The sequence below is a fragment of the Sinocyclocheilus anshuiensis genome, unplaced genomic scaffold (genome assembly GCF_001515605.1).
Source record: "Sinocyclocheilus anshuiensis isolate Anshui unplaced genomic scaffold, SAMN03320099.WGS_v1.1 scaffold3927, whole genome shotgun sequence".
In the NCBI taxonomy this organism is placed as follows: Eukaryota; Metazoa; Chordata; class Actinopteri; order Cypriniformes; family Cyprinidae; genus Sinocyclocheilus; species Sinocyclocheilus anshuiensis.
Genome location: NW_015556048.1, coordinates 1,732 through 16,649, shown reverse-complemented (window position 1 = coordinate 16,649; position 14,918 = coordinate 1,732). Strand labels below are relative to the sequence as shown.

The 14,918-nt window shown below is 41.6% G+C and overlaps 1 pseudogene; it reads right to left on the bottom strand.

Annotated features, from left to right (window-relative positions):
• Positions 1 to 10,266, bottom strand: LOC107676169 (alpha-2-macroglobulin-like; annotated as a pseudogene).
• Positions 10,267 to 14,918: the final 4,652 nt, after the last annotated feature.

Sequence of the window (14,918 nt, the reverse complement as noted above, 5' to 3'; positions counted from 1 at the left end):
TTTAAGAGGAGTTTTATTTCATTCATGCAACCTGTAGCCAGAAATGAAGCACAATCATGGACAGGGAGGCATGTATGTGGTCTCAAACACATCACCTGAAAGTGAAAGGAACAGGAAGTCAGCTTGACACGCATGAGCACCAGGGAATTCAGCCAAAAGCACGAGTCACTGAACATACTTGGCTGATAGTAGTCATAAACCTCAACGACGGCTGGCTTGACATTCTGCACTGCAAGAACCGGTTTCAGTTGTAGCCTGTAGGCCATGGGGACACCCTTGGGAACCTGCGAGACGGAAGGGAAGAAGAGAAGTACATATGCAGCACACATCGAGGCAAATAGAGAACATACCCAGTGCACATCTCACCTCTTTCAGATACACAAGCACATGGTCATCTCCAGTATCAACCCGCTGCACTAATGGAGCAAATGTATCCAGTGGAGATCCAAGCTGAGGGGAAGTGTCCATTAACATGTGAAGCAGCTTCAAGCATCTTAGGACTCTACATACAATTCATCATAAAACATACGAACCAGTGAGGTATCTGCTGTGAAACCCGACAGGAGTTTAATGTTCACGATAACCATGTTTGTAGTTGGTTTTGCACCATTGTACCTAAATGGAGTGTAAAAAGAAAAACAAGTAGAATAGAAAGCTAGAGTTTTTTTTTTTTTTTTTTTTTTAAAAAAAAAAAAAAAAAAAAAAAAAAAAAAAAAAAAACACCTTAATGCTGCTCAGAGGTGGCATAATGGCATTTACGCAGAAGTTCCAACTGTGCACTTTGATATTAGGGGCTGAGGTGGGTCAGAACTATATGATTTGGACTGGCTTTCATGTGGAATAGTCACAGAATTGAGCAGGCACAGAGCAGCCTTAGCTCAGCTGTGTAAATATGCTTTAAGGGTCAAACAGGTCAAAGTCGAAGCGGTTCTTACTTCACAGTGATGTTCAACATGAGATCCGCTCCACGCACTTTGCAGTCTCTTGCCACCTTCACTTCAACGCCAAGTGTTCTGTAAGCTTTAATGGGTGTCGGGATGTTGTAGAAACATGCAACCTGGGAGTACAAAACCAAACATGACAAGGAACTAGGACGAGCATAGAGGTAGAAGTTAAGCAGGTGAAGGTTCAGACCTGCACAGACACACAGGTGGAGCCCTTCCCTCGAACACTATATCTGCCAGGAACGTTTTTCAGCGGCTTCTCCTGATACAGCAGCCTGTTGTCTCGATTCACATCAAAGTTGTAAACCTCTCCTGCCACAGACAATGACTGTACGGTAACAGTGCTGGAGCCCTCCAGGCTGAACACTTCAGCAGCGAGCAGAGACAAAGCATGAAGAGCCACCACAGTGTCCTAAAAATAAGCACCAGATTAAAACCTCCACTCAGGTATGATGTTTGCACTCATGTTTGGTGGTCAGTCACCTGGGTGGAAGAAAAGCCTCCATAAGGATTCTGCTGGGTCACAAGCCAGTTGACAATGCGGTTAGCATAGCCTAGATTAGCAGTCGTGAGAGGCTGTACAGAGAGAACCGCCAGCAGCACATAGGAGCTGATCTCCACCGCCAGAGTGTCACCAGATGTAGTCTGAGACCAGTGGAGCTTAGTGCCTTAAGACGAGACCGAGGACAGAAAGTTGATGCCAAAGAACCTGAACACCTCAAACAAGAGACTAGTGAATCTCACCTTCAGAAATGGCAACATTGTCCAAGGCATTTAAAAGCTGTGCTCGAGTGCTGGTCTCTCCAGCCAGACTGAAGGTGTAGGCAAGCAGAGCCATGGTGTAAGTGTTTCCCAGGTTCCCAACAACAGGCCTCAAGCAAGACAGAGCATTGGTGATGATGGGATCCTGAAAGCAAAGCAAACGTCAGACTACAGCACCAGAAGGTAATCAAGGAGCTTGTCTAACTACTGGTGGGCATGTTTTTACCGTGACAAGGACACCTAGTTCAAGCAGCGACGCAACAACGTAGCCAGTCATGGTCACGTTATCACCAACACCACCCTAAAACAAAGCAGCATAATGATTAAGGTCAGTCTCAGACCCGTTATAGCACATTTAAAGAAACCTGATGCACACCTTCATGGCATTGTGGTACAGAGTTCCCTGCTGCATAAAACACCCATCTGAACCCTGCTTGCTGATCAGCCAATCCTTTGCGCTCTGGAGGACACTGGGATCAATGAAGATGAAACGCCTTGCCAGGCCAAAAGACCTCATGACGAAGGTGGTCAACCTGGCCATGAAAAGTCTCATTACAACCCAATTCAATGACTCACACTACAAGAACAGCATGAAAACACACCATGTATTGGATGCATCGTAACCAAACGTGCTGTATGAACCATCACTGTGCCTGTAGTTCAGAAAAAAAAAAAAAAAAAAAAACACACACATCAGGAATCACATTACACCACATGATGCACTTTACTTGTAGGATTCGGCAATCTGTACCGCTCTGAAGGTAACCAATGGCAGTCTGTCGGATGGTTGGGGTGAGCTGCCCAGTGACTTCCAGGTACTGCAGGATGTAAATATTGGGAGCAAGAACGATCATATTTTGTTCTCCACAGCCAGATGGCATCTGTAATAAGTTATCTAGATTCTTTAGCGCACGACCCATTATGTCCCCTAAGAGAGGAAGCAAGGTCAAACCAAAAAGCCATCAGAAACAGTCATTTTGCCGAAAGTCTCAGCATCCATTTCTCCTTAATGAAAAGCTTTACCAAGGACTGAAACTGAGCACTTGGCTGATCCCTGGATCACATTTGTTGGAAACGTCAGAGATACATCTTCTGAAAGGACACTTCCTGTGGACCAAACAGAACAGATCAGCAGAGTGCTAGGTTAGTTCACTGATAGTGACTTTCTAAATGCATTCTCCCTCTGAGTGCAAACAAACCCTTTGGACACAATAACCAACTCTGGGTGAAGACCCTTTCAACTCCTTCAGGCTATAAAAAGCAATAAATTGCACCACATCAGTAAAGCAGCATAAGCTCCATGATCAAACTCCAGAAAGCTGGTTAACACCTACCAGAATAAGTAGACTTCGGGTAACTACGTCAATGCGTCCTCTTGTTGGCACGGTCACAACTTCAGTGCCACATCGAACCTGGGATTGTTCAGCCTGAGCACTGACAGTCACATTTACAGATCCTATAGTACAGAGGAAGTGAGCAACAACTCCCGTACACCTCAATTTACAAAGACAAACAGTGCAACAGACCGAGAACAGAAGCGGAACCACACATCAGTAAAGCAACATGAGCTCCATGATCAAACTCCAGAAACCTGGTTAACGCTTACCAGAACCAGTAGACTTCGAGTAACTACGTCAATGCGTCCTCTTGTTGGCACAGTCACAACTTCAGTGCCACATCGAACCTGGGATTGTTCAGCCTGAGCACTGACAGTCACATTTACAGATCCTATAGTACAGACAGGAAGAGAGCAACAGCTCATACTCCTCAATTTAGAAACAGACAGAGCAAAACAGACCGAGAACAGAAGCTGAGAGAGTCCATTTAAAGGTCTTTCTCCCATTGGCACAGAGACAGGATGAATAGGGCTCATTGAAAGGTCTAAGAAAAACCACACATCAGTAAAGCAACATGAGCTCCATGATCAAACTCCAGAAACCTGGTTAACGCTTACCAGAACCAGTAGACTTCGAGTAACTACGTCAATGCGTCCTCTTGTTGGCACGGTCACAACTTCAGTGCCACATCGAACCTGGGATTGTTCAGCCTGAGCACTGACAGTCACATTTACAGATCCTACAGTACAGAGGAAGTGAGCAACAACTCCCGTACACCTCAATTTACAAAGACAAACAGTGCAACAGACCGATAACAGAAGCGGAGAGAATCCAATTAAAGGTCTTTCTCCCATTGGCACAGAGACAGGATGAATACGGCTCATTAAAAGGTCTAAGACTGAAGTCCAAGGAAGAAGCTGGAGTCACTTTAACCTGCCAATGAATTGCATGATTAGTGCACATGGAGTAAAGAGGATTCTCTACGGATCCATTTAGGGGTGTGATATTGACATGCTTCATTTTCTAGGATGGTTTTTGCACTAGTAACTTGGCTGGTTTAGGCCTGTCGGGGACAGCGGTCTACTGTAGTTTTTCCATATTTAGTGTGGTGGTCAGTTCATAGCAGTGACCGAAATTAAGACACTTACTGAAAGCATTCTTGCACATGAGACTGCTTAATTTTGATAAACCAATACTCATGGAATGTGGCCCTGTATTTTATGTGGCTAATTCTAACAGTGTTACAACAGGCTACATCTTGGTCTGAACACTCACAAAGCAACTAATAACAGCTTGCACATCTCGAACAGAACTACAAGTCACATACCCCCCCCAATACCCATTACATAAATATGAATCCAGACCATGATGCACTTGGACAGATAGTTGAAGACTGTGGCCTTCAGCTCAAAAGACTCTCCACGGATGATGGAGTAAGGCAGGGAGAGCTCCAGGAAGAAGGGCTGGAAGACAGTCAGCTGAACTGGAGGAGCCAAGCCGAAACCTTTGGAGGACAGGCAGAACGCCTCAGTCTCCCATGTGGTGATGGTGTCAGGAACCTTGAGGGGAACTCGTGTGGATCCAGTGTTTCTGAAAAGGACACCGGAAGATATAAACGAGGGGGCCAGGAGAGGCAAACAAATTGAAGCCAAGTGGCTTTAGATCAGTGATATCAAACTCAGTTCCTGGATGACCACAGCCCAGCAGAGCTCATTCAACTCAAAACACACCTAATCAGGCTTATTTGAAAAACTACAGGACATGTGCTGGAAACACTCTTCAGGGCTGCGGCCATCTAGGAACCGAGTTGGGCACCTGCTTTAGGCGTAGTCCACATGTACATTTATAAAATCGTTTTAAGAGCTTTAAGATGTCTTTGAGAAGTGCACTCCACAGTCACAAGCCAAAAATACAGTTTCACTGGGTACACAACACTGCAACCGGAGTTTGAAAAATCTTCACCTCGGCAGTAGTTTTCAAAGGTTTCAGTGACTGGATACTGCATTTGTGTGGACAAATTATAAAAGTCTGCCGCTTTGAAAATACCGGTGTCTGTGTGGACCGGGCCTTAGAGGAGTCAATTTGCTGAAACAAGAGATTCTTCACTAACCCCACTTGAGCAAGCTGCCAGATCCAGGTTTCAGGAAAGTAAGTCCTAACAGTCACATCAAAAGAGGAGCTGCTATCACCTCCAGTGCCCTCACCTCCAGCGCCCTCTCCTACAGGTGCAGCAGCCATTGCAAAGGCTTCAGGACCACGAAAATGCACTGAAAGGAGGAAAAAAAAATAAATAAAAAATAAAACACCAGGAGTGCAACCACCAGTTGAAGTTTGGCCATTCATTAGAAGTTTTAGACAAATCATGTCGGTGCACCAGGCTATCCTACAGTGAGAAACTAATTAAGATTATGATAGAACAAATCTATTTCAGTTGATTCTGTAAACTATAGGGAGCCTTATTACTTGCACATTACTATAATATTAAAGGTTACAATTAACAACAGAGCCCAAACTATTAAATTATTAAATTAAACTGCTGTTTATTTTTAAATACAATAATCAACACTCAAATTAAAAAAAAAAATTTACATGGGTCAAATACGAAAAAGGGTTTAAGCATAAAAACAATGTGTAATACTGCTTTAAATTGTTGTTGTCCACCCCCCCCCCCCCCCCCCCCAAAAAAAACCTGGGGGGAATTTATTGCATTATGTATTCATGGTAAATGGTCACCTTCCTGCAGGAAACACAAAGTTTGAAGTTGCCAGAATTAAGTGTTCATTTCACAGAGTTGAAAGCTTAAAATAAGCAGTTTTAACACCCCTTGCGTTTGGATGTACTACGTCTGGAACAAGAACACCACTTAGGCATTGTGCCAGTGTATTTCACTTTCAGTAACAAACCTATACGGACCATTACCCAGCAAGCCTTTGACAAACCTTTAAAAGTCAAAAGATTCACGTCAAGAACCTAAAAAGACCTACTGCGATGGAAGTTGCGATAGTAATTCAGGCCTCTGTACATCAGGCAGTGAGGTTCTTGGACAGGCAGATTTGTTGCAACCTTCATCCCCACACTCTGTCAAAGCAAAGCAAAAGATGCATTTCAAAAAAATAAAGAGTATCCAGCCAGCAAGTGATTGCAAAACTTCCAACCTTGAAAACTTCGTAAGCTTGGCCTGCAGGAACAGCTCGACGGGGTCGAACATTCAGGCACTCCTGTTCATCCTCAACAGGATACGGATAATCTGATAGTGATCGCACTGGGAGCAAGTTGAACACCTAAAAACATGGGGAGGTGAATGGTCAAAAACACCTCATTAAAATGGTTTAAGAGAACGCCATAGACTGGCATCTTGAAGCAAACCACTGAGTTTGTCTAGTTTTAAATGGAAGTCCTAAGCCCGTAAGGCCTGCATTCATCTTCGGAACACAATTTAAGATTTTTGATGGAATCTGACAGCTCTCCGACCCTCCCATGGACAGCAAGGGTACTACCACGATCAACATCCAGAAACTTACACCAAAAACTGCTGAGCTGCCAAATATGGACTGACCCAACTTTTGGGTTTAAAAAAAAAAGAAAAAAAAAAAAACAGCTGTTTGCGTTCAGTGGATGTTCGCCAAAATGGCACTAGGGTGAATTGTTGAAGCTTTTTTGTCACACAAAGTATACTTGTAGTTTCGTATTACGGTTGAACCCCTGATGTTACATGGTTTATTTCACAGATCTCCTTCCTACGTTTCTGGACATTGATTGTGGTAGTACCCTTGGTCTATGGGAGGGTCAGAGAGCTGTCAGAATGCATCAAATCTTAATTTGGGTTCCAAAGATGAACGGAGGTCTTACAGGTATGGAACATGAGGGTGAGTAATTAATTACAATTTTCATTTTTGGGTGAACTAACCCTTTAAGACAACTAAACTCAAGTGGACAGGTCTTTGCATTTCATTCTGCTTGGTGGCATTTGTATCTTTTATCCAATCATATGACATTGGTGAAACGTCAGTCAAATACACAGTTAAATACTGAGAAAACTAAAATGATTTTACTAATAGGCATGTCAACAATGGATGCAAATCCAGATAACTTCAACCAGCAATCGCATCGGAAGAAAGTCAAACACCTGGGATTGTGAAACAATAGTTTGACATGTTGCATTGTTGAATGCAATGCACTAATGTTTGGTATGCCACAATAGCTTTGGTTAACCCAATTGAGCCATCGGCATAACTCACTCCAAGGTTAAACTACATCAAATCAAGTCTAACAAGAGTTTAATGAACTGCACAAGGATACCACTTCAGCACTCAGACGTCTTCCTGGCGCCATGATACGGACACTCTGATCAACAGCGCTGAGGCCACACAGGGATCCTGCTTGAGCAGAGACAGTCAAAACATTGCCCTCACTAGGAACAGCTGTAGGTGGAGAAAACTGCAGAGACACCTGGAACAACAAGCTCAAGCTGAAGGACGTGTTGCCACACCCCACATGAAGTAAAGACACACTATATGTCCACATACCTGGTTTTGGAAACACATTTCAGTGTCAAAAGCTGCACTAGCAGCAACAACAGTCTCACTGGGCAGAACACAGAAGGCCAGAATCTGCACTGCTGGAGCCATATCAAGATTGACTGACAGCTCAAATGACACTGTGCCACTTGTAAGGGTATTCAAAGCCCTCACTTGGACCTTCTGAAATCCATGCAGAACAATCACTCCTCTGGACAACACCTGACAGAAAACAGAAAGACAAACTGGTATTTAAAAAGTGCTTTTTAAAAAAAAAAAAAAAACACTACTGCTTTCATCAAAACCAGCATCCACTCACCATATAGATTATGTCAGCACTGTAGTCACCAGTTTCTCCAACAACAGAATACTTGATTGTCACTGGATACTTGGCACCACACTTCAGTGGCTGCTTAAACTCCCCTATAGTCAGTTCACTAAAGGTTGGGTTACTGGGAGTAGAAGTTTGGAAAAGCGGCACAGTCCTCGTGTCCGTACTGAAGTAGGGTGATTTATAACCATAAACAACCTGTGAAGTTGCACTTGCCTGAGGAACAAATTAATCAAATTGGTTTCTTGCAAGAGAAGTCGTCATTTAAAAATAATAGGATTAAGGCAAACCGTACCACCAGATTCAGATCAGCTTTAGGGAGATCAGCAGTGTTGAGGGAGAAGGCAGCCAGTCCATTCATGTTTGTAGTCAGATTCAACAGCAGTTTGTTGGGCCATTGGCTACCATCCAGGAGATAGACCGCTTTGCTTGCGATTGGAGTCCCATTGAAATAAGATGTGGAGATCTGTTGGTAAAGAAAGGTTAGGAAAGGGAACCAATGAGGATTGTCTAATAAGGATGAAGCTTTACTCACCTTTCCATTAACCATTGATCCATAGGCAAAGAAACCGGGGAGGTCCAAAAACATGACCTTGCCAACTTCAAACGTGAAATGAATCTTGGAGGTCATTTTCAAATTTGGTGTTGAAAAACATTGACATACTGATGGTAAGGGACACACAGCCAGTGTTGTTCATCTGGTAGCAGAACAAAGGAGGTCAGATTTAAATGTAGACATGAAAGGCAAAAAAAAAAAAAAAAAAAAAAACCTCTGCTCTGTACAGCAGTCTCATACCATAGCAGTTTTGATGAGACACACACGAGACAGGCCAGGTACCACAGCGTACGGGAACGGCTCACGACACACTTCCACCAACGCTTGACCAGGTACAGGTTGCCCATATGTGTAACTGGGAAAATGTTAAGGAACAAGATCAAGAACACCAACCAAAAGACAACAAGTCAAGAATATAAGAGCTTATTCTTACTTGGCACAAGCCTCAACTTTCAGTCCCACATCTCCCACACTATACATCGTTGGTGCAGTCAAGGTGACATCAAACTTGGGCAAAACTAAACCACAAACAAAAGGCTTTAAATTAGGACCTCAGTCAGTCATCAAAACTACCTGCTGCACGTCATACATGTGGACTTACCATATTGTTTCACCTCAAAAACTTGCGAGACCATTCGGTCACCAATAAAAGCCCTCAGTGTGTACATCCCGACCTGAGCCTCAGGGTTTAACTGGTGAGAAAGCTGCAATATCCACCCAGTTGAGGAAACGTTTGTCCACTGACCAATCCGGTTATTATGATTGTCCTATTTGGAAGGAATAAGCTTGGAATAAGAAAGAAACTGCAAGCCTAACGTACGTGTATATATATATATATAAAAAAAATAAAAATAAAAGTAAACCAGTATTGCATCTATCCAAAGATTTGGTCCAGAACAAGTTCTCACCTCCACCACCACTAGACTGTACTGTAAAGACAAACAGTAATTAGGCATTTAAAAAAAAAATAAAAAAAATAAAATAAAAAAAAATAAAAAAAATAAAAAAAAGACACCAATAGCAGATCAGGCTTTACCATTTGATCAAGAGGAACAAACTTAGCATCCATGGTCACAACCCTGAACTTCACTGCAGAAGGGAAACATAACACACATCCATTACATAATGCATTTGAATGTGTTCATTCCATTACACTACAAGTTCTGATCACTTCTAATATTCATACACCAGTCATTTGTAGCTCACCCATTTGTCCTTGATTATAGATGGGTTTGTCTGTTTGGATGAAGGTCAAAGGCAGGTAACGTCTGAACATGACTTTCCTCTCTTCAGTCATTTTGAAGAGCCTCCCTTTAACTACCACCTTCAGTTTCCACACAGACTCCACATCAACTCGAGGAGCCTGCAGATAAACATTAATGTACATCAAACTAGACAAAAGGCCCAAGTGTAGCATGATAAGGTGCAGACCTGGAAACTAAAGCAGCGGTGAAACGCTGCAGAAGCAGATCTCTGCTGCACAAGTGGAGTGGTCATGTTTTTGTGATCAAGCAGAGAAATGGTCATTGTGATACTCTCATTGGGTTTCAGAAGAATTGCACACAATTTTGAATCAGAGCCGGACTCAATCACTGCAGGAATTGTCACCAAGAAGAACCTGTGGAAATATATAGAGGTTTACTTTAAAAAAAAAAAAAAAGCATAAGGAATCAGCTCAGAACATGTAGGCCTACTTGTGTTGGTGTGCATTCACAGAAAGTGGTTGCCATAGACAAGAGTATGAACATAAGAACAGACACAACAGAGCACTTTTAATCACTTATAGTATAGGCCAGTGGTTCTCAAACCTCTCCATGAAGTACCGCCAGCACTGCACATTTTGTATGTCTCTCTATATCTGACAAACCCAATTCAGGTCTTGCAGCCTAATGAGCTGATGAGTGGAATCGACGCGGCCGGGTGGAGCAGAGAAGTCCTGCTGTGTTGGTTTTGGCAACAGCTGATCTGTGACTGGAGTGTGAATGGTAGGTAGTGACGTAGAGCCCGGAAGGGATCTGGAAATGGAGAATGAAATGTTTGGCATGGATGAAGAAGGAGGGAACGGGAATAATGAGTGGAGTTTAGTAGAAAATCGGAAAAGAAAGAAAATCTGGAGTAATACATCTGAAACTGACAGTGAAAATGAAAATCATCCGATAAGAGGAAAGAAAGAGGAATTCAAGGTAATGAAGAAGTTTGTGGATGAGTCTTTTAAGATAATAAATCCGCTGAAGCTGTTTAAAGTAATTAAGGAAACGATAGGATCGATAGAAAGTGTCAAGAAGTTGAGAGATGGAAGACTAATCCTATATTGTAAGGATAGTAGGCAACAAAAAGTGGCATTGAAAATAAAGTCGATTTGTGCACAAAAAGTGATCTGCTCGATACCGGAAGAAAAGAAATGGGTCAAAGGAGTAATAACTGGTATCCCAACTGAAGTGACAGTAGAAAAGATCAAGAAAAGTCTAACTGGGGCGGCAGTGATTGAGGTTAAAAGACTGAAATACAGCAGAAATAATGAAAAGGTTGATAGCCTTTCAGTAATGATTCACTTCGATGAGGATAAATTACCGGACAAAGTATTCTTAGGATTCATTAGCTTCCCGGTCAGACTTTATGTTCCTCAAATATGTTTAAAACAAGAAAAAAAAAAAAAAAAAAAAATGAGAACACTGCATGTGCCACACAGTGTCAGACCTGGAAACTAAAACAGCGGTGAAACTCCGTTGAAGATCTCTGCTGCACGAGCTGTGTCGTCCTGGTTTTTGTCATCAACCAGAAAGATGGTCAATGCAAGACTCTCATTGGGTTTTAAAAGACTTGCACACAATTTGGCATTAGAGCCAGACTCAATCACTGCAGAAAACATCACCAAGAAGGATCTGTGGAAACATCAGACAAACATTATTAGAAGTCATAGTCAGTTCAGCACACATATTCATGCAAGTGTATAATCACTGCGGTAGTTTCCATAATATAAGGACTAAAAAACACAAACTTCAAGGAATCACGTTTAGACAAAAAGGACATGCTTTAAAACAAGACATCTTAAATACTGCAAATGTTATATAATACATTTTTAAACAATGATTTTAGTCTTTTAATTTGATATTAACTCTGCCCTCAAGAAAATAGAGCATGTTTCCGATAATTAAGAACGTTTTAATGTTGCTGCTATTAGGGCAGATGATCGCGAGAGGCTTAAAGAAATCACTGAATGACAGATCAATCAGAAGCCGTGTAGGTTTCTGAAAGAGATGCCTGATTTGCGTTTAGTTTGATGGCTGTGAGGGAGATTTGAGTTTGGAAAGGGCTCGTTTGAACTCTTTTCCTCTTTGCTGTACAGAGATCAAGGGTCTCACTTATAAAACTCTCCGTAGATTTCATCCTAAAAGTGTTCATCTGCACAAAAGCTAGATTTTGTGTGCACACAAAAGTTTTCAGATTTATAAAACCATGCATACAACCTGCGCAAAAATCCCTTTATAAATCCTAGTCAGGGGAAGATTGTGCGTACGTGCATCTCCGCCCCAACTCCTCCCCGAAGTCACAATATATGGAGCTTACAACGCCTAGTTTTACTATGCATAACCTCATCTGCATATCATTTCTAAGCATATTCATATGTGACACCAAGACATTAAGGAAATATGTGACCCTGGAGCACAAAACCAGTCATAAAGGTCAGTTTTTCGAAATTGAGATGTATACATCATCTGAAAGCTGAATAAATAAGCTTTCCATTGATGTATGGTTTGTTAGGATAGGACAATATTTGGTTGAGATACAACTATTTGCAAATCTGGAATCTGAGGGTGCAAAAAAATCTAAATATTGAGAAAATCACCTTTAAAGTTGTCCAAATGACAAGTTTTAATATATTTACAGTAGGAAATTTACAAAATATCTTTATGGAACATGATCTTTACTTAATATCCTAATGATTTTTGGCATTAAAGAAAAATCTATAATTTTGACCCATACAATGTATTGTTGGCTATTGCTACAAATATACCCCAGCGACTTAAGACTGCTTTTGTGCTCCAGGGTCACATATGAGATGCGGACTATAAATGCCATTTATGCCATACACAATTTTTATTGCTAAAAATCATACAGTATCCTTGTTATGTTTTAGCATAAATAGCCTACATCAAAATCCATCAAAACAAAACTGTTTAAAATAGTTCTCAGATAACTATTTTAGAATAGAGCTGATCTCATTATTTTCCACTTATTTTCCACTTATTTTCCAGTATTTCAATTGTTTTAATCAGAATCAGAATGAGCTTTATTGCCAGGTATGTTTACGTAATTTTTGATTTCTTTGGGATGGGGATGATGGTGGAGCGTTTGAAGCATGAAGGGACTTCGCACAGCTCCAGTGATCTGTTGAAGATCTGTGTGAAGATGGGGGCCAGCTGGTCAGCACAGGATTTCAGACAGGCTGGTGTAACACAATCTGGGCCTGGTGCTTTTTTCCTTTTCTGCTTCCGGAAGACCTGGCGCACCTCGTCTTCGCTGATCTCAATTGCAGGTGTGGGGGAGAGGGGGGTTGCTGGAGGTGTGAATGGTTGTGTGGAGAGGTGTTCAGGGTGGGTGTGGGGTGTTTTTTCAAACAATTTTTTAAACAATTCAAATCAAATTTAATATATGCAGTTTTGCTGATAAGGTGAACATCTTTTAGATATTTTTAGCCTATATTTATTGCAGTGTAAACAGAATCGTTTGACCCGCCCTATTTAAAAAAGGAAACATGCAAATTACCATTTACTTCAAGTTGTATCCTTCAAATACAGTGGTATTTTTCATAATGTTGTGGAGATGCCTTCGCACAACATCAACACCTGCAGCTGTGGTTGTACAGTAACAGCAAACAAAAATATTTCGTAATCAGTGGAAACCATTACAGTGTTTTCTATTGCAATAAGCGCTTGCATTCAGTCAATCAAAATCAAATGTCTTAATTTGTTTGAGAATGGAGAAAGACGTCGTGGCCACATTACGACTTCGGGAGTGCATTATTTCTCTAATAATTTTAACGGCCTGGTGTGTAATGCAGTTATTAGAGAGAGAGAGAGATTAAGTGCATGTGAATACGTGCGTCTGTGCGTCTCTCAGCAGTGTTCAGCAGCAGCGTCTACTAATAGCGAATCTATAAGTTGAACTGCTTCAAGAACCTCGATGCTGAGAAATGTCATGTAGCCTTTCAGCTGCGAAACTATTTTACTGATAAATTCGCAGGGCAGCGCTGATGACAAGTTTCTGTTCGCGTGTCTGCACTGTATGCGTCTGTGGGAGAGAACGGGAGAAAGAAAGCGTGATTTCCGTAAATAAAAAAGGTGGAAAACATGGAAATAGTTTGTCATTTTTTACCCTATTGTTTGTTATATTTATTTGCTCTATGTCTTCTGGTGTTTTGGTTCTTTTACTGTTGTAGATAGCCCATAGTAGGGTGAATTCGGGTAATCTGGGACACTTTGGGAAGTCGTGGCCTAATGATTAGAGAGTCAGATTCGTAACCCGAAGGTTGCGGGTTCGAGTCTCGTACCGGCAGGGATTGTAGGTGGGGGGAGTGAATGTACAGCGCTCTCTTCCATCTTCAATACCATGACTGAGGTGCCCTTGAGCAAGGCACCAAACCCCCAACTGCTCCCCGGACACTGCAGCATAAATGGCTGCCCACTGCTCCGGGTGTGTGTTCACGGTGTGTGTGTGTTCACTGCTGTGTGTGTGCACTTTGGATGGGTTAAATGCAGAGCACTAATTCCAAGTATGGGTCACCATACTTGGCCACATGTCACGTCACTTTCACTAAGCTCCAGTTCCTGTTCTAACAAAATTTAGTCAACAGGACTTATACAGGACTATAATTTTAGCATGGATGTCACGTGACTGAAATCACATGACTTCATGGGGATGATTCCACAGAAAGGGGCGGCACTTGTCAATCAAGAAGCTCCCCTGGGAATTGCATGACAAGGTCAGTGACATAGGATTCTGACTAGATTAATGTTAAGGACATAAATCTGTCATAAATAAGACAATGCTGTTGTCAAATTATGTTTGTGATCTATTCAAGTAACAAGACGTATTAAAGTGTTGAAAATGTGTTTTAGCTTTTTTCTTTCCAACACAATATGTATTAAAGTGTTGAAAATGTTTTAGTTTTTTTTCTTTCAAACATTTTTTTGTTGTCCCACATTATCAAATATGATTGAGAATGTGGGACAGCATGCTTTGGGTAATCTGGGACAGTCTTCAAATGGGGGAAATATGCATTTAGGGACTTTATAAGTCTAATGACAAGGGCTAAATGGGTGTTAATGTGGACTACTGGAGGTTATAACATTAGCATAAGTTCACAGTAGCTAGCAGCTAGCTAAACCAGCTAGCTAGAGAAATGCTACAGAGATGGAATCTGGGAAACATATTCCAATATATATATATTGGAATATACATTTTCTTATT